Source organism: Eptesicus fuscus, chromosome 16 (genome assembly GCF_027574615.1).
Source record: "Eptesicus fuscus isolate TK198812 chromosome 16, DD_ASM_mEF_20220401, whole genome shotgun sequence".
NCBI lineage: Eukaryota > Metazoa > Chordata > Mammalia > Chiroptera > Vespertilionidae > Eptesicus > Eptesicus fuscus.
In genome coordinates this window covers 31,435,674-31,455,977 of record NC_072488.1, presented here as the reverse complement: position 1 = coordinate 31,455,977, position 20,304 = coordinate 31,435,674, and the positions used below count along the sequence as shown (strand labels likewise).

Here is a 20,304-nt window from a genome sequence, read left to right as displayed (position 1 = left end):
ACCTCATAATCATATTTTAAAAATTAATCTATGATATTAGCATTTGTACCAAAATGATATCACACACTTTGCATTTAAAAGTCTTCCTAGCTGGCCGGTGTGGCTCAGTAGTTGAGCATTGACCCATGAATCAGGAGGTCACAGTTAGATTCTCAGTCAGGGCACATGCCTGGATTGTGGGCTTGATCCCCAGTGGGGGGCGTGCAGGAAGCAGCCGGTGGATGAGTCTCTCTCATAGTTGATGTTTCTACCTCTCTCTCCCTTTCCCTTCCTCTCTCTGAAGTCAATAAAAATATATAAAAAATATTTAAAAGCCTTCCTAACAGACAAATCTTTGGTCAAGAGGTAGTTCTAACATTACTCATCAATGAACTTGCCTTTGTAAATGTGAATTATTTTTGTTTTGTTTTACCTTCTCAGTTTTATTACACTGAAATTAGAAAAAGCCTCATCTTTTTACCAGTTTATGATCATTTTATTATGAACCTGCAGTAATGTTTATTATATTTACAAATCTCTAAGTGAAATTTTTAAAACCATTTTCCTCCTCTAATCTCTCCCATCCTTCCTTCTTAGAAGTACACAAAGCATTTCAACCACTCCCAAATTTCCTCTTGTAATACCCTAAATGATTCTGAAATATTTTGTTATTCCCTAAACACCACCCTAAAGACAAATCATTGGACTCCAGGCTCTTTACACTGCCAAGTTGAACAGAGTTCAGATGTTCTATCTAACTAAACACTAACTTATAACAAAGACACATATAGTAGACTAGAGGTCTGGTGCATGAAACTCGTGCATGGGGCAGGGGGTGTCCCTCAGCCTAGCCTGCATCCTCTCCAATCTGGGACCCCTCGGGGGATGTCCAACTGCCAGTTTAGGCCCGATCCCTGGACTGCTGGCTCCTAACCACTTGCCTGCCTGGCTGTCTGATTGCCCCTAACTGCTTCTGCCTGCCAGCCTGATAGCCCCCTAACCACTCCCCTGACAGCCTGATTGACACCTAACCGCTCCCCTGCTGGCCCAATCACCCCCAATTGCCCTCCCCTGCAGGCCTGGTCCCCCCCCCAACTGCCCTTCCCTGCAGGCCTGGTCTCCCCCAACTGCCCTCCCCTGCAGGCCTGATTGCCCCCAACTGCCCTCCCCTGCCGGCCATCTTGTGGCAATGTGGGGGTGGCCATCTTGTGATGACATGGGGCAGCCATCTGTGACAACGTGGAGGCGGCCATCTTGTGACACAAGGGCATGAGTGTCAATTTGCATATTACCTCTTTATTATATAGGATGATGTACAAGATATTCCTAAAATACCAAGGCAACAGGAAAAAAATCTGTGTCATCAAGAGGTCTTCCCAGAACTTCTTGTAATCTGGAGTAATTATTTTTATCAAAATTCTGTAAACTAATTATAGCACACATGTGTATAGCCATATAACTAGTAATGTACATCAACTTTCATTTTAGAAATGTATAGCTGATGATTTCTCACATCAAAAATAATAAATGTTTCAAAATTTATGATTGTTTCTCTGTTTTACATATTAGAGTATGTACAAGGACTTGAGAGGAAAACAAGACAAGAAAAATTATCTTAGCATGATAAAATAAAAAAAAATTAAAGTATAAATCATTTAAAAATAAATCTTGCTTTTTAAATTAACCATTCCACATCATGATATGAATATGAAAACAGAACACAGAAAATGCATTTTTTCAGAAGGACATGGAACCTACTAGGATTTCTTTTTATGTTAAAAAAAAAATAGCCTGAAAATAACAGTTTTAAGAATGACCAAAACGTAGCCAGTCACCTCTTCCACTAGAAGCTTCACCAAAGGCATACTTATCCTGACCTCAGAGATTTTATTCCAGACCAACGTTTTGCCCAAGTTTACTGAGAGTTTTGCTAAGCTTTAAGCCAGTCTCACCTAGAAAAAATGTAAAGTTTAAGGTAAGTTCTTTTTCTTATTTTCAGAATCATATGAATGTAAAAGCACACTGTGTAAAGTCACATAAAAATGATTGAATTTAATTTTTAAAAAACTATAATATCTTAAAGACAAAGATTCTTTCCCGCATCACTATTGTATTACTTGCATCTCGAATAATGCATAGCACATAGCAGATACTTAACAAATTCAGTATTTGTATTAATAAACTGAAAAATCTCACATGACCAATGCGGCAATCCTAAAAATCTTCCTATGGCCCTGCAGTTTTCAAAGGTTTCATCACACAATTCCCCTACTGGCTCTTTTAGTTCATTAGTCATAAAGCCACATAACTAGAAAGGAAAGAAATTCCAGAGACAGGAAAACAATCTGCCCTGTTCATCAACTAAAAGGAGCCTGGGAAGTTACCTTTGAACTCTCTCATCTTACATACATATCAGAAAAATGAAGCCTAAGCTAGCTCACAGGTTAGGTGACTTAGCTTTGATTATTCAGCTAAGATTTGCCAAATGCTTCCTATTGTTATTTCCTACTAAAGGCCCGATGCATGGATTCGTGCACCGGTGGGGTCCCTTGGCCTGGCCTGCACCCTCTCGCAATCTGGGACCCCTCAGGGGATGTTGGAGAGCCAGTTTCGGACAGATCCCCACAGGCCAGGCCAAGGGACCCCACCGGTGCACAGATCCTTATACTGGGCCAGTTTCAGTCTGATCCCCACATGCCAGGCCTCTAGTATGCATATAAGATCTTTGGTTAATCTCTTCTTACCTCCCCCCTTCCCTCTGAGATTCATCAATCTGTTCCATGTTTCCATTCCTATGCATTGAGTGTCTGCTCCTGGTGGTCAGTGTGCATCATAGCTACTGGTCGAAAGGTCAAACAGTTGAATGGTTGAATAGTCGGGCAGTCGCTTAGGCTTTTATATATATAGATATCTGTCCCTGAAGTGAATTCCCACTGCTTCCCCCCAAAAAGTATTTGTAGACTTGAGGATTTAATTCTTAAAGTCTTCCCAGAAATCTCAAGTGACTTCTCTTAGGGTATGGTGGAAAGGGCCTCTAGTTTTAATATAATCCAATAACCAGGAGTTTTGCTCAACTGAAAAGTATATATTTACTACCTGCAAGGTCCTTGCTTCGAGGGAAAGGTCCTTTGGCTCATCTGAAAACTTAAAATGTTTTATTACTCTTACACTATTGCATTAATAGCTCCAGGTGGAGAAAAATAACATTTTTCCTCCAAGTATTGAGACAGAGAGGGGGAAAAAAACCTAATTTGGCCACAAGAGGGCAGCTACATTTCTTCCTTGATCTCTGCAGTTCTAAACCATGACAAACTGGGCATTTTAGATTCAGCCTGCCATAAAAATCCCTGATAGCACCTTTTAACTAAATCTTCAATATGTCACAAAACTTTCTCTCATGGTGTTTCTTGGGATTTTTAAAACTTAGATTTTAAACAAATTATTTTCCAACTTCTTTCCAAATCTAGAGAGCCCTCTTTTAGAACTCTAGCCAAGATTACCATCTACAAAGATCTTTAGAGACCAATAAATCGTTAGGTTAATTTGGAAACTCACAGAAAATGTTTTATTTTAATTATGTTTGACCCCAGATAAAAATAAATACAGTAATGATCATCTGATTCTGCCACACTTAATAAAGCTTACTCTAAGTGCTTTACAGGATTTGCCAAATATTTGTCTCATCTCATAGCCTTCATTTGTCTTTCCCATTTTCGTGATATGCTGAAATTTTTCAAGTCAAAATTTATTGTAGAGATTTATCACTGAGATAAACAGTGGGAGGTCTGCAAACAAAAAAATCAGAGATTAGTGATAGCTAAATTCCATATCCTTACAGTTCTACAAAAACATAAGGTCAAATTTCTTTCTTTTTTTTTTTTAGGTAAATAGAGTTGGGAGTTAATATTAAAAGTAAATGCTAGTTGTGTGTGTGTACTCACTAGTAATTGATAGGTATTTTGAATGTTTTCTCTCTTTTTTTTTGTAATTTTTGAAGATTTACATATTTCCTTCAAGTTTTTTGTGGGCCTTTCCCTAAAATATTCTATTTAAAATTTCAACCTTCTCCTCACCCCCACATGGCCTGTCCCTATTCCCTGCTACATTTTTCTCTATAGCATTTATCAACATCTGACATACTTTATATATTACTTGGTTTCTGTTAGTTTCCTCCACAAATACCCCTGCCCCAAGCAGAACAAAAGCCCAATGACAAAGAGAATTTTGTCTGTTTTGTTTATTGCCATGTTCTCAGAGCTTAGAAGAGTACTTACCACATCGTAGGAACTCAATTCAATGGTGAAATCACAAAAATTGGGTCATTTTTACTAGAAACTAATATTTTTAAATCTATAGTATTGCTAATTTACTTTAGTATATTTAAGGAAACCTCCTTAAAATAGATAATAACCTACTCAATCAGAATTGATGTATATTTAAGCAAGTATCAGCAGTTCCTGATTGTTGATAGGAGTAACATCTCTTGGATGTTCAAACCCAGCTGGGTTCTGTTTCTCAGAAGTCAATCAAACCTGAACTAATCTCAGTGAACATGGTTCTCCAAAAGTTGTCACAGCATCACATGAGCAAAGCAGTGGCATAAGGAAAACAGCAGTGACTTAGCAAAAAGGAGTTCAAAGTTCTAGTTCTGCTTCTGCCAGAAGTTACATAATCCACTTAAACCATTAGTGCCTAATGTGCTCATAAAAAAAAAAAATGGGTATAACACCACCTCTGCCTATATCAAAGAATTTTGGGGTTACATGATATAGTGAAATGTGCAAGTATTTTGGTAAGCATGGAGTATTTTTCAAGTGCAAGATGTTATTGAAATCAGGATTTCTTGTTTTCTGCTATGTAGTACCACCATTTGGTATGGCTAGTCAACTATATTTAATGGCTAATGGACAGTCATAGGCTGGATGCCATTCTATCAGTCAAGAGGTGTTTGTCAGGCCCTTCTTAGAACCCAGTCCCCAGACCTTCTTCTCATCATAGCTGGGTTTACTTGACCCTGGAATCTCTGTCCCATCCTGTCTTATCTCTGTCTCCAGGATAAATCCTGATCGGAAACAGAAGGCATTTAAGGGAGCTCTAGGCCCATAACAAGGAATTCACCCTGATCATTTGCACCAAAGCTGGCATCTAGGCATGTTCCTTCTTCTCCTACTAAAAACCAGATCAAGAATTCACTTCTTCTTGGAAGCATTTTCACAACAGGTATTTTTCTTAATCTGTCCAGGCTGCTATAACAAAATACTTTAGACTGGGTGGCTTAGAAATAATGAAAGTTTATTTTTCATAGTTCTGGAGACTGGGAAGTCCAAGGTAAAGTGCTGGCAGATTTAGTATCCAAGAAGAGCCCGATTACAGTTTCATAGATGGCTGTCTTTTATCTGTGTCCTCAACATGGGGCCTATTTTAGAAGGACACTAATCCCATTCATAAAGGTTCTACCCTCATGAAGGTTCTAAACACCTCCCAAAGGCTCCATCTTCAAATACTGCCACATTGGGGGTTAGGTTTCAACTAATTTAGGGAGATGCAATATTCCAATAAATATCTGCTGAACAAATGAGTGATAAAAGGTCTGTGCCAGTGTCCCTCTATGTTTAGAGCTCTGCCAGGCCCTTGCCAGTACTCTCTTCACACGAAACCTCTCACCTGCTGACAGATACCCTGATGCAGGTGGACCAGTTAGCAGTCTACACTTCTGAGGATCACCTCTTTCTCAATTCCTATCATTATATTCAACCACCTTTAGGATGTCTCACTTATTCCATTAGACTCTGTAAAAGCCAACTGTTTGCCTGATCTGTTCCTGGCTGCCATATCCTGTGGACACCATGTCCCACTTGGTACTTTGTACTTCCCTGGAATGTCTAGAGCAGGTCTGTATCCTCAGGGCCTGCCTCACTTTGTTCCTATTGCAGCTCATGGCTTATCCCAGACCATACAACCCTAACTGTAGTTCATTGAAAGGATGCTGTTTAGTCATGCCTATCATGGGCAGAGCCCTGAGAGCATACAAAACAGTGTCAGCAGTCCCCAACTTAAAAAAAATGTTATGTTCCAAAGTTTGTAAACAGGTTCTCTAGCACTTGGGAATGCACTTCACAAGCCATCACAAATAACTAATCTATTTTAATAGGCATTCCTTCAAAAATATTCATTGAGTTATCTCCCTACTTTGTACAAGTCACTGAGCTTGGAACAGGGGAAATAAAGAAATTAGACTCAGTCTCTCTCCTCCAGAAGTTCACAGAATAACAAAGGAGACAGTGTTAGAAGCAAATAATACATGTGTGATGCAGCATGTATAAATGTAGGGGACTGTCCACTGTACAGCAAGGACAAAGAAGAGGTACCCTCTGCCTGGGAGGATCAGGAAGGTTCCACAAAGAAAGAAGAGGTACCCTCTGCCTGGGAGGATCAGGAAGGTTCCACAAAGAGACATTCCTGCTAAGGCCTGAAGAATGAGGAAGTGTACACCAGGCAGATGAGTGGAGAAGGGTGTTCCTGGTATGTGATTGTCAGGCTGCCAAACCAACACCCAAGCACCAATTTAACCCCTGAGGTAGCTCTGCCAATGCTGTAGTACTGTCAGAGACAGAAAAGGAGTAGGTTTTTGTAGGCTGGCCTGGGAAAACTTGTCTCTGTTAAGAGATTAGTTTTAAAACCTTCAATAAAACAGAATTGGCCCTAGGCTCATGTCAGCATTCATGCACCACTACCTACTACTGCTCATCATTTGGGGCAAAGAAGAAAAATAAGTCAGTGACAAAAGGAGCAATTCTTGCACTTTTGCTTTCTTGCAAAACATTAGCTGATCCTGTGAATGCAAGGTCATGAGTAAAGCTTGTTAGGGACTGCAAACACTAGACAGGCCCACACCCGAGGAGCTTAACAACTAGCTGTATAGACAAGACTCACACTTATAAAGAAACTAACAGCCCAAGGCAGTAGCTTCCAAAAGAATGACACATACAATAAGCGCTATGTTCCTAGCCATAGCTGCTTTCTTCAGAGAATAATGCAGTTTAGTCTAACAAGTGTTTTGTATGAAATGCCCACTGAAGGTCTGTTGATGATATAAGGTTGTATTCTGAATTTCACAGGGCAACATCCACCAAGTTCTGTAAATACAAATAAATTTTTCTCTCAGAGGTATTAGGTTAAGTCAACTCTGGAAAGACTCTGGGGAGCCTAATTAATGGGAAATTTGTTTTACTCAATACGGGAAGCACATCAACACTGAATAGGTATGAGAAAGAATTTCCCACCAGTCAGAGCTGTCCAAATTAGAAAGAACCTCCTTGGGAGGTAATAAGTTTCCCGTCAGGCTAGATAATTATTTGGCAGTGATTTTGTAGGGGTGACTCAAGCCTTCAATGACCAGTAGGCTCCCTTCCAAGCCTGTGATTGTGTGAACTTCTACAGCTCCCCCTTGATCGCACAACAGATGAATCTGGAAATCCACACTATAAAACTGTCACATGTTGAAGATTACCCAGGAGTTAGGCTCATTCAGGGTACCAGGGCTCAATGTGAATGGTGGTGGGCAAATAGAGAGAATGGGAATACATAACTTCTACAAAGAGCCTGGCCGAACTCCTAGGGTCAGAGTGTCTCAGAGAGCCCCATGATGCCAAAATCCATTAGTACTCAAAGAGGATGGTGGCTATTAGACAAAGGGATACCAAAGATAAAGACTAACTAAAGAACTAAAATGTAGCCTCTTGAAGAAGAGATCTTAGGATTCTAGAATATTTTGAAAGGCCCGCCGGATGCTGGCTCTCCTGGTCCCCACTCTGAGGAGCCCTCATGCACAATAAAACATTAAAATTCTTGGGAACCTCCAAGCAAAGGTGTTGTCAAAAACATACCCAAGAAGACAGCATTTCCAAAGTGAAACAAGCAAAGGGTAGACAAAGCAGAGTTATACAGGAATCCTAAGTAAAATATGTATTCGCAGGATGGTGACTGTAAAAGAGAGGCAACAGTATGAAAGTCCTGGACAACTAAGGAACAAGCTGTTTAAAATCCTGGCGTCATGCAATTCATCAGAACAGATTGCAAAGGATGTAATTCACTGAGCTCCAGGTTTCCTGAATCAGAAACAAGGTTGCTGTGTTGATGCAGACAGGTTGGCTAACACACTGTCAAGTAAGAGAAAGAGCTCACATTTGGATCTCTATTTAACCAATTCCTGGCTCTGTGACTGAAACAATTTACTGCTATGAGTTTCAAAAAGTAGGTGACTGAATTAGAAAATGTTCATCAAGTGCCTTCCAACTTTAATATCCATAATTCCAACACACAAAGGAGAATGTCTTAAAGTAGAAGAAAACAGTTATCAAACAGGTCATCCCAAAAACATGCTGGAAGAAACTAAATAAAGCAGAAGCCTTGATTCCTGAATTTTCATCTGTGACTTCTCTTTTTTAAATCCTTTTTGGACTAAATTGTGATTTAAATAGTTAAGCCAAATGAATGAAAGTAAAACCAATATCCCACACACCAGCAGCATTCTCAGTTTTGTGGGAAAAGAAAGCAAATATGTGCTATTTGATCATGTAGGAAAATTCAATCTACAAAGCTCCCATAGACAAAGTCCCATGAAATCAACAGGGGTTCTACCCAGTGCCCAGGGAAACCCATCAAGGGCAGCCAAATTATTTCTTTTTTTAAAAAAAGCTATCAACTTAACATTACAAATCATTTGCTAGTCTCAAGAGAATCACCTAGTATTGCAAAACTTGATAATTACTGATTCATGACTGATTTAGAAAAACATCGGCTTAAGTAATCAGGCCAGAGTACTGCTGCTGACCGCAATGCTGGCAGGAAACCTGCCCTTTCTTTCATCGTTCCTTTCATGAGTGTTTAACATTCTACAAAATCTAGCTTTCAGCATATTAATAGTGGTCTGATTTTTCCAAACATTGGGAATACAGAACATACCAGTTCCATATTATCAAGCACCTATATTTTCTCTGACTTTCATTCAAAGATCACTAACTGGAAACCCAGAAAGCTGTAAAAAAGTGATTCCAGAAATCAAACTTGGTAAGACATTGATTGCTTTCTGTAAAATATCAGATCTCAGACTTTTTGAAAGGACTTGACAAACAAAAATATCTCTTCTATAAATTGACACTACGTTTTGTATAAACTAGCAGGAAGAATGGAATTAATGTTTTGAGCAGACCTTACACACCACCAGCTGCACATGCCTACATTAGGGTAATGCAGGCTTCTTTCATAATAAGCTTTGCTAAACAACCACTTCATTCAGCGAGCAGCTAACAAGCACATGAGAATATGTTCATCTGTGCATGCCTCTGGGAAGAGGTTGTCTGTAAGGATATGTGAATCTATCTGCAGAGAGAAATTGTTTTTCTGCTTAAAATTAAGAAATTAACAATATTTTCCTTTCTGCAGAGGAATGACAGAGAAATTCAAGCCAAAATACTGTCCCACAGATTCAAAGAGATTGCCTTTCAAGCCATATCAAATTTTCTTTCCAGATCTTTCCTTTTTTGAGATTCTGCTTTCCAAGTAAAATGCTTTTGTTAGTGAAAGGCGAACCCTTGTCATCAACTTAATTTCTACTACCAGCCCTTTAATGCATGTATCACGGAAATATCTGAATCATAGGTCTATTCACTAAGGCATACCACCAGTGTTTTGGGAGGGGAAAAGTCAAGTTTTTAAAGAGTGAAAAATTTAAGTAAACATTTTTAGTAGGGGTGTGGTAAATAGGTACTCTTATAGATTGCTGATAAGCAAGTTGGTAGAATTCTGTTACAAGCAACTTGACAATATAAAGTTTTAAATGTTTATACCCTGGATCCAAAAATTCCATTTTAGGGGAGTTATTATTAAAAAATCTACACTAACATAGAGCTTTGCGCACAAAGATATTTATTGCAGTATTATTTGTAATAGAAAAACATAGGACATACTGAATATAGGGAAATGGCTAAGAAAATATTAATATAACCTCAATAGAATGTTATGCAGCCATGAGAAATGTTTGTGAACTTTGGTAATAACATGAAAATGTTTATATTATAATGTTAAATTAAAAAAACAGAAGACAAACACATATAGATACACACACATACCTAACATTTGCTTTTAACTGTGCTTGTAAAAATAAACAATAAATTTCTACATATAAAAATAAATAAATAAAAGGAATGCCCAGCCAGTGTGGCTCAGTGGTTGAGCATAGACCTCTGAACCAGGAGGTTGCTATCAGGGCACGTGCCCAGGTTGCAGACTCGAGTTCCATTAGAAGGTATGCAGGAGGCAGCAAATCAATGATTCTCTCTCATCATTGATGTTTCTATCTCTCCCTCTCCCTTTTTCTATGAAATCAATAAAAATATATTTTTAAAAAGAAATAAATAAAAGGAAATATTGGGTATTTCTTTTCTTTTCACATTTTCTATATTTTCCAAATTTATTCCAAAGAGCTCCTTAAGGAAACATTTTAAATAAAACAGGAGAAATTCTAACATGACAGATTAGAATTGATACTCAATATTTCTGACCAAAATTAGATTAGACTGAGGGAGGCCAGATGTGAGGAAGGGATTTTGGTGTCATTAGTATGTATGGAATGAATTCATAATTAATTCATTTAATGAATAAGTATAAAAATTGACTGTGGGAGGGAGAAAGGGAATCTTAAAAGTCATAGTCAAACCGAGAGAATCATCTAGTCCACATTATGCAGCAGCAGCAGGGAGAATGAACCCTGGGGAGACTGAGGTGTAATTTAAGAACTGGAATAATATAGCAGCAGATAATTTATGGGAAGAGGAACTTTCAACAAGGGAGAGAAGATCAGAAATGTTAATGCTGCAGAGATGCAGGGAGGTCAAGCCAAATGAGAGGGAAAAGGCACTGAATTAAGCCAGTTAAAGGCTAACTGGGAAGCTAAGGAGAGAAATAAAATCTTAGAGGGTGAAGAGTGAGGAAATGGAGGCCATGGGTACAAAGGGAGATGAGAAAGGGCAGCAGGTTAGACCTAGGGTTACTTGTCTTTTTTTTTTTTTTTTTTTTTTAATGTGTTTATTGATTTTAGAAAGAGAGGAAGGGAGGGGGAGAGAAACATTGCTGTGAGAGAGAAACATCAATCAGTTGCCTCCTGAATGCACTCTGCCCTGGGATTGAACTCACAACCTGGGTACATGCCCTGACCAGGAACAGAACCCGCAACCCTTTGGTGCACAGGAAGACGCTCAACCAACTGAGCCACACATGCCAGGGCTAGGGTCACTTGTACTTTACAAAATCGGGAAGACCAGTGTGAGTTTGGAGGCAAAAGGAAGAAAACCCAACCTTGACCGAGAGAAGAGTCAGGATGTAGCAATAGCCCAGAACCATCCTGACCCCTGTCTGCTTCCAACAATCAGAGGCTAACCACATACCTGCACCTCAAACTGTTTTTACCTTTCGGACCCTTTCTCTAAACCAGCCCTAGACACAAATCACCTCTTCTAGTCAAACCATGCTTACACTACTTCACACATGTGCTCGCATGGCTCTTTCTTCCCTCTGGGGCTGTTCCTTCTCTGCCTCTTTCATGGGTCCTCCTCTGCTACCCTGAAGCCAGGGTCCATCCATTGTCCTTGTATCAGTCTCCTAGGACTTCAATAACAAAATGACACAAATTGGCTAGCCTAGAAGAACATATATATATGTTTTGGAGACTAGAGGTCTGAAATCAAGTTGTTGTCAGGGTCATGTTCACTGTGAAGGCTCTAGAGGAGGTCCATCCTTATCTCATCCTAGCTTCTGGTCATTCCTGGCAATCCTTGACATTCTAAGCTCTGTCTCTCTCTTCACATGGCCTTTTCCACTGTCTGTGTTTCTATATTTCCTTGTTAGAAGGACACATGGGCCCACCCTAATCCAGAATGACTTCATCTTAGCTAATTATTTCTGCAAAGACCCTATTTACAAATAAGGTTACATTCTGAGGTTCCAGGTTGACATGAATTGTGTGTGGAGGGGAGGGAGAGAGACACTATTCAACCCAGTATAATCCTCATCCTTTCCTCAGAGAGTGGCCATTCCACTGTGGTGTCATCTACCTCTCAATTCATCTACTCTCTGCTCATGACTCTGAAATCTGTATTCCCAGCCTCAAGTTAAACTACACTCTCCAAACCCATATTTCCTATGGCTCACTGGGCATAGTTGTGTGAGAAATCCAGAGGCCCTTTAAGCAAAACATCTCCATTTCAAGAAGAGAGCTCATGGTGCTTCCTGTGGTTTCTGTTTTAATTCATGATAAATCCATCTTGTCTCCCAAGTGAAATGCCTTGGCATTATCTTCAACTTTCTTTTCTTCCTAATCATTTTCTCTCACCTCTAAATAGACAATAGATATGTAGATTCTATCTCACAAACCCCACTCAAATTTGACCTCTTCTTCCCACATCTACTGCCAAGGCCTGTGGGTTCTCAACCTTTTCTTAGACTATTCAGGCAACAAAAAGTCTCAATTCAGTAAAATATTATAGAGCATCTACCATGCGATGGTGCTGGGCATACCAAGAAGGATTAAACACAACCTTGTCCTTATGTAGCTTTCAGTTTCAGCTGGTCTCTCTGCCACCAGTGTTAATGAATTTTCTAATTAGAAAGCAAATCTGATAATGTTATGCTATGGCTTATAACTCTCTTTTGACTCCTTTTTTTCCTAATCATAAAAGAAATTTCATAACCTGCCTCCCCATGTACCACCCCCTCAGCCCTACTCGCCTGTCACTGCTTTGGTGAGCTTATTGCTCTTTGCTTATCCATGGCAAGGAAGAGTGTTTTCTTTGCCCTATTGTGCCTTTCTCCCTTCTATGCCATGGCAAGCCCTTACCTACCTTTAAAGTGATGTAAGAAGGTGGTCTAGTTTCTTTTTTCTTTTTTCTTTTTTTTTTTTTTGCATGTAAAGTCCAATTTTCCCCAACACCATTTATTGAATAGACTGTCTTTACCCCATTGTATGTTCTTGCCTCCTTTGTCAAATTTTAATTGACCATATAGGTGTGGGTTTATTTCTGGGCTTTCTATTCTGTTCCATTGATCTATATGTCTGTTTTTATGTTAGTATCATGCTGTTTTGATTACTATGGCCTTGTAATATAGTTTGATATCGGATAGCATGATTCCTCCAACTTTGCTCTTCTTTCTCAAGATTGCTGTGGCTATTCAAGGTCTTTTGTGGTTCCATATAAATTTCTGGATTATTTGTTCTAGTTCTGTGAAATAAACTATTGGTGTTTTGATAGGAATTGTGTTGAATCTATAGATTGCTTTGGGTGGAATGAGCATTTTAACAATGTTAATTCTTCCTATTCATGAGCACAGCTTCTGAAGTAAAAGGTGACTCCACTGGTTAAATTAAATATCTATCCTCTATTGATACTCAACCCTTATCAGGAGCACTTACTGTTTATATTGCTTATTTTTACATTTAGTCTTATGCTGTCTTATGTTGCTACTTAATTGCTGAATGTTCACACATGAGTATGATCACTTCATCCAGACTGTAAGTAAGTTGGTGACAGTCATCACATCTTAAGGTTTTATACCCCACAATGTGTATTGCACAGTAGCAAGGACAAAGCAAAAGTATTTAATTATTGAAAGGCCTTTTATCAATGTCACTTTCTCTATAACCAAACTCAGAGTCTAAAATCACTAAATGTGTGCATTTCATATTCTCTATTGTCCTTTTTAGGGTATACTTACAGCTTCAAAATGACTGGCAGGAGGGGAAAAGCCCTTGTTTTACCTAAAATTAGTTATTAAATGTTAAATAATTGGTTGTTACCATATTCAATTGAGAAGGCATGGAGAGGTTTAGGGTAAATGGTAATAAAAAAAGATACTGTCATCAGCATTTTTCTAGAAAGATAATAATAAAAAAAAAGTCACTTGAGAAAGAGGCCTGCCTTTATTAGTGGCCTAGGAGGGAACATCAAATTAAGCTAAAGCCCAATTGCTCCATTAGATAAAATTGAAAACAACAGAAGAAAATCTCCCAGAATTTATCAACAAAATATAGATATATGAGGAGATTAATCAGGATTTCTTTAGGTTTAACTAAATCATCATGTAGCATCTCTAATTTAAAAACAACATTTTAAAAGTAAGATGAACCTTTCCCTGCTGGTTCCTACTATTTCTTTAAATCCTTTCATTTAATGACTATAACTCTACCCACAGGCAACTGGGATTCAATGAAGGTTGAGCAATTACTGAGTTGTCATCCTATCTAATAAAAGAGTAATATGCAAATTGGCTGTCACTCCAACACACAAGATGGCTGCCCCCATGTGAACACAAGATAGCCACCACAAGATGGCCAGTAGGGGAGGGCAGTTGGGAGGAACCAGGTCTGCAAAGGAGGGCAGTTGTGGGTGATCAGGCCATCAGGGGAGGGCAGTTGGGTGGTACCAGGCTGGCAGAGGAGGGCAGTTGTGGGTGACCAGGCCTGCAGGAAAGGGTAGTTGGGGGGGACCCAGGCCTGCAGGGGAGAGCAGTTGAGGGGACCAGGCCTGCAGGGGAGGGCAATAAGGGGCAATCAGGCCTGCAGGAGAGGGCAGTTAGGGACAATCAGGCTGGCAGAGGAGCAGGTAGGCATCAATCAGGCTGACAGGGGAGTGGTTAGGAGGTGATCAGGCTGGCAGGCAGAAGCGGTTAGGGGCAATCAGGAAGGCAGGTAGGTGAGCAGTTGGGAGCCAGCAGTCCTGGATTGTGAGAGGGATGTCCGACTGCTCTTGAGGGGTCCCAGATTGGAAAGGGTGCAGGCTGGGCTGAGGGACACACACCTCTGTGCACGAATTTCATGCACCAGGCCTCCAGTGGGATTATAAAGATACACTATTTGGATAATTTAAATTAAAAAGTTACTCTCCTTTATCTCCAGAGTAGTTTTGAGGACCTGGTTATTTGATAATTTGGCAGACCTACAACTCATATTATCAGAATAGATATTTTAAATGTGCTGCTAACACTAGAAAATTATTTCAAACTGTTTTCAACATGTTCAGTGATGAAATGATATAAAGCTAAATATCATCCAGTTAAAAAGTAAGTTTGCTGCTATTTTTACTATATTGGTTAGCTAGCTCCTTTTAACTCTTGGGTCAAAGTTTTTGGATATTAAAACAAATAAATTCACTTTGTTTTTTCAAGCATGAATGATATGCGTAATAAGCCTCAGAGAACAGAGGTTACTCATTCTGGTTATGTTTTACTTTCTTGCAAACACATACTCAACGTTCAATTGAACTTCCTCCAAGTGATTTTTAAGTATTAAAGGTTAACACAGCCCTCCTTTTTCAAGGATATTTTGAGCAACTGTTGTGAAACAAAATGCAAATTATTTTTAAAAAGCTGATGTTAAATTTAAAAAGCACTAGTCAAGAAATCACCCAAAGTTTAAGCTCACATAAAAACCAACTAAAATTACTGATGGGTAAGCACCTCATAATGTTGAACAGAAAAAACATTCAGAACTCTTGACAACGGGTTCAAATTTCCTGACCTGCTGGACAATTTTCCCTTTCCATGTCTTTCCTAGATTCCATCAGGCCCTGTTTTACTCTCTGCAATAAACTGTCATTTATCTAGAATGCAACCAACCAGAAACTTAAAATAAACAGGACAATGTTTTCCTATACTCCCTTTTCAGTTAATTTACAGGTGTATAGTGAATGCCTACCACATTCCTAACACTGTGTATCATTTGCCATTGGGCATATGAGATATGTCACAAATGTTGATTTGAATTGTGTAACTTCTTTTTTATGAGGAAAAAATTACAAATACCAAGCTTTCAGAAATTTAGTCTATAAGGCAACTTCCAACACATCAAAAGGATAATTCCGATTCAATCTCTGCCTTGTTCATCTATAACCACAGCAAATACTCTGATGGTAAGAGAAAAACACTATAAAATCTGAAAGCTCCAAAGAGAGTCGAATCTCTCCCAGATACTTTTAGTTTCTAATGTATTATATTATTTGACTTTTTTAATGTAACTAATAATTTATATATCCTATTAATAAAAATAACCTATTATCCCACATACAAATAAATGAGAATTTGAATCTCTTCTTATTCTATGCAAGACCCAGCATAGATTTTGAAGGGACAACAAATAATTGCTGAATGACTGAGATTGTGTGCATAATGCAAATCCCCTGTTATTCCCACAAAGGTCTGTGGACATGTGAGCTATGAGTCGCAATTAGAAGTTTAATTTTCTCAGACAGTGAATTTCTGTTTGCATGGAAATAATTCTACATACAGATATAGGGAAGCTTGACTAGAAACCAGAATTTAATCTATAAAGAAGAGTCTAATACTCTTCCATGGAGATTTTACATGCATCCTTCTCTTCACCCTCATAGCCCACAACCGTGGGGAAATAAAGGTTCACTTTTCCCTTCCAAATTAATGCATGTCTGTTTCTAATTCTCTGCTAGACCACCAATAATTGTGTCACAACAGGAAATTCAATATATACAAGATTCTGGTTATAGAAAAACAGAAAGATTATATACATGGGATCAGCAAATTTTTTTGTTTCCACAGGGTTTCCTGTTTTATTGCCCTATATTAGAGTATCCTGAGAATTTTTAAGAAAAAAGATATCTTCCAAAGCAGGTAGTGGCAAATAAAACCAAGGAATTGAAAGTCCTCTTTTCCAAGAGTACAAAGACAAGTAAGAAGATCTATCCAGTGATATCAGTCAGGTGTTAAAGTCCCCTACTATGATTATAATGCTTGTTGAGCTCTTCCTTTAAGTCCTCCATAAGTTTTTTTTTTATATATTTGGGTGCTCCTATACTGGGTGCATATATGTTTACCAGGGTTATATTCTCTTCTTATGTCAATCCTCAATGCTTTTAGTGTTATGAAGTGGCCTTCATTGTCTCTTGTTATATGGCCTTCATTTTGAAGTCTCTTTTGTCAGATATCAGGATTGCTACAACTTTTTTTTTTTTCTTTTTCATTTTCATGGAAAAATTTTTTTCATCTCTTCACTTTCATCCTGTGTTGAGTCTTTTGTCCTGAGATGGGTCTCTTATAGACAGCATGTATATGGATTGTGTTTTCTTATCCATTCAGCTACCCTATATCTTTTGATTGAAGTACTTAAGTTATTTACATTTAAGAGATACTTTTAAAAACAGAAAATCATTTACTTTCATAATTGATTTTCCATATGAAGTACAATTATAACTTCTATTCAAACACAATCATTTTTATTGGTGATATTGACTTCAACTTTTATTTCATATTTTTATTTTTTGGCAAATTACTTTGATGTTGGGAGAAGTTAACTATCTAAGAAAATATTAGATTTCTACTTTTCATGTTTTTCAAGATAAATTCTAAATAACTTATATATTTAAATATTACAAAATGAAAATATATAAGGATATTTGAAAACTCTTAAAGTAAAGCAAGACTTCCTAAGTTTAACACCAAAACAAAACCCATACAAGGGAATGTTGATAGATTTGACTGCATCAAAATTGTAAATTTTTAGATGTATAATTCCATATGTATGGTGTATACCAAGTAGCAAAAAATTATAAATGTTTTTAGAAAAATATTTTAGATGGTAAGAAAATAAAGGAATTCTTCAGAAGAAAAAATGGCTTAAAAGGTAAAATCCAGAAAGGTACTCAAGCACTAACAAGTGTAGTTGCCTGAGGGCATTTGCTAATATTTGCTGATTTCTGGCAGTTTGTAGGTTTCAATGAGGAAGGCAGGAAAGACAACCCAATAGAAAAATGGTCAAAAGACATGAAAAGGCATTCCTTACCCCCATTACCTGTAATAGTACCTCACACCCTTTGAGATCAATAAGAAAAAAATCATCTTTATGGTGCTTGGAGACAAAGGTATCACATCTCTTGATATTTTAGAATTACAACAGCATAATACATAATTATCCCAAGCAAACTTACAAACTAATTCTTTGAATGTCTGGCAGCAATTTAAAAAGCACATGTAAGGATTTAATCCCTTCCATTGTGTAGAGGGCCTCCTGGGAAGGCACCTGAGCATTCTATATTGGTCCCTCTTGCCATTTTGGCCAAGAGGGACCCTCTTCTCACAATCCAACTGCACACAGCTGTTGCCTGAGTTTTCTGTTCAAGTTGAGGTTGAAGCCTCGTGATGACTGGTACCATGGATCTGCCTCTCGCCCAGTGGGGCAAGCTGGGCCCTCCCTGGAGAAGAAACTCGGGTTCCCCAAGATATGTGATCAGTGCTGGGGCCCCGCCAGCAGGCGAGGGGATCCCAAGGCAGGTGCTGGGCGTGGAGGCCACGGGGACATAGGGTACCAAGGAGACAGAACTGAACCTCACATCACCCTGTTTGGCCCCGGAGGATGGCTGGTTAGCCAGAGACGGGTAAGATTCCTCAGGGAAGGAACAACCTAAGACAGGCACAGTCGCAGATGGGCCATCAGGAGAGAACTTGGGGGACAACAGAGGTGGGGTACAGACCCTCACCCCCCCCTAACTTAGCAGGGGCCTGAACCCTCACCCCTTCTGAAGGAAGTCTCCTGCCCCAATGGCTGCTTAACGTCCCATGCCCAGTTCAAATCAGGACCTGGGTAACAGACAGAGACTTGGCCGACAGCAGGTGCCCTCTCACTGCAACAAGAATTGTTTGAGTTGTCTTGAACCCATGGTGAGGGGAAGTGGGTTTTTTATATCTAAATCCAGCCTACCACCAGAAATGCTCAGGGCCTACTCAAGAAGGCAAATAATCCTTTCCACTAATATTTACAGGGTAAAATAAGATTGTTGTTAGAGTAATAAATTTGACAGTGAAATAGTAGTCAAGTTTTCAGGCTAATTTAAATTGGCTAATTGAAGCAAGCGAATATTCTGGAAAAATTAATAGTACTGGACAAAAAACAGTTCCTAAAGTGTTAACTAAAATTTTTATTGGTAGTTCATCTCATGATAAAATTGCATAACAAGTAATGAACCTAAAGCAGTCATATTATAGTGCAAAAAAATAAAATTTAGAAGCTATCAAGACTACATTAAAAATTTTTCAAAAACCTCCTAATATTTAAATAAAAAAAATGGGGGATAGTAGAATATCATGTAAGGAAAAATATCCTGTAAGTAAATTACATCTAGAAAATTTGTACTTTAGAAAAATAATTGTAATGCTAAAAGCAAGACACCCATGAAAAACACACATGGTGTCAAAACAAGCCAGAGGAAAATCATTTGGGCAAAAAATGAAAAAGGATCCCAAGTCAAATTTATAGGAAATATTCCTTTATTAACTTTTGGTCGAGAATATGTTTGTATATTTTCAGAAAACAACTCCGAGACCATGTGGATTCCGGCAACAGAGAGGAATCGATAGGACTACTCCAGCCATGAAGACAGAAAAGAAGCAGTCCAGAGATGGAAGATGCTGATGTTGCCTTGCCATACTAGCAGTCAGCAGCTGTGCGTCACTGCAGGTTGCCCAGGACCAAATCAGAGAGGGTCGGACCAGCATTACCACCATTTGTCCACCATCCAGAACTGAAATATCATTGCTGACATGTGCACATAAGGAAGTGTTTGACATTGAAATTGGGTTGCAAAAGAACTGTTGGCCCAGAAACTCACTACAGACTGATTCATTTGCCTTTCAGCATAACCATTATTGCTTGTCTCATTTTTGGTTCTTATAAGTGCACTAGAGGCCCGGTGCACGAAATTCGTGCACTGGGGAGGGTGTCCCTCAGCCCAGCTTGCACCCTCTCTAATATGGGACCCCTTGGGGGATGTCCAACTGCAGGATTAGGCCCGATTCCTGTGGAATCGGGCCTAATCCTGCAGTTGGACATTCTTCTCACAATCCGGGACTGCTGGCTCCTAACCGCTCACCTACCTTCCTGATTGCCCCCTAACTGCTTCCTTGCTGGCCTGATTGACCCCTAACTGCTCCTCTGCAGGCCTGATTGCTCCCAAATACCCTCCCCTGCTGGCCTGATCACCCCCAAGGCTTTTATTAGTATAGATATGACCCTGCACAGAAATTTTACTAACCCTGCTTTACAATAAGGGCTTGACGATTGAATCATTAGGACCAGACACCAAGATTTCCTTTCTTTGAATAGTGGAGGGAATACTTATCTTGTCTTTAAGTTGCCCGGAAATTAAAATGAGATAATGACTTAGAAAAGTATAAAAGCATCACATAAAGACAACTGTCTTTTTAATGAAGTGGCAAAATGAAAAACACTTTTTATTCTCCCCTTCCTTCCTT

At 38.9% G+C, this 20,304-nt stretch overlaps 1 long non-coding RNA gene across 3 annotated transcripts in view; it reads right to left on the bottom strand.

Annotated features, from left to right (window-relative positions):
• The window catches only part of LOC114230252 (uncharacterized), a 275,275-nt gene that overhangs the window by 8,801 nt on the left and 246,170 nt on the right, over nucleotides 1-20,304 (bottom strand). For 2 of the 3 annotated variants that reach the window (XR_008558548.1, XR_003616123.2), the window contains one exon: nucleotides 3,538-3,764. The exons of the other annotated variant lie outside the window; for it this stretch is intronic. This is a non-coding gene — a long non-coding RNA (uncharacterized LOC114230252). Of the gene's footprint in view, nucleotides 1-3,537; nucleotides 3,765-20,304 lie in introns of those variants that run through there. 3 annotated transcript variants of the gene reach the window in all.